Source organism: Sciurus carolinensis, chromosome 7 (assembly GCF_902686445.1).
Source record: "Sciurus carolinensis chromosome 7, mSciCar1.2, whole genome shotgun sequence".
Lineage (NCBI taxonomy): Eukaryota > Metazoa > Chordata > Mammalia > Rodentia > Sciuridae > Sciurus > Sciurus carolinensis.
In genome coordinates this window covers 135,396,174-135,396,992 of record NC_062219.1, presented here as the reverse complement: position 1 = coordinate 135,396,992, position 819 = coordinate 135,396,174, and positions in this window count along the sequence as shown.

Sequence of the window (819 nt, the reverse complement as noted above, 5' to 3'; positions counted from 1 at the left end):
CCCTGATACCATCCCCTTGGGGGTTAAGAGGTAAACATGTGTATTTGGGGGGCACAAACATTGAGACAGTAGCAAACACTAAGCATCAAGAACTGGGCAAAAAGAAGACCTCTAGTGACTGTTGGGTCACACACAAATAAAAACCCGAAGTCACACATTTGGAATTCTGAACCCCTAGGGTAGGCTGGAGGATCATTTCAAATGACCCAGAGAAGGAAATGTGGCTTTCAGTGTTCATTTATAGACCTTCCCTCTTGTCTTTTGTCCCAGTATCTCCACACTCAAATGTGTTTATGTGACACTGTTTTACTGTCTCCAGAAAGTAACTTTCTAGTTGTCTGGCAGAGTCAAAAAGGCCATCCGAGTAGTATCGACAGACTTAATAAAAATATAGGATGCTCTATTAAATTTCGTATACACAAGGGATTTTTTTTTCCCGCTGTGATGGGATTGAACCCAGGGTCTTATGCATGTGTGTTACTGAGCTGTCTTCCCTTTCCTCCCTGAGCACACACCAACCTCAACAGAATCTCAGTTCAGTTGGAGATGGTGTCTGCTCTCCAGGGAGGGGTCCTGGGGTCCTGGCTTTGGAATGGTCCCCCCCTACTCTTATAATCCTGCAGCTAGCTGAACTGAACTTACTTATTGGCAGTCAGAGCTCAGAACAAATTTGCTGTTTGATTTTTCCTTCCTAAGCAGGCAAGGCACTAAGTCTGGCTTTGCTTTTTTAGATTAATTATCTCCTTTTTCTGTTTGAAGGGCCCAAATCATGTTACATTTGCTCAGACGTAGTTTTTATCCATTAAAAAAAAAAAAAAG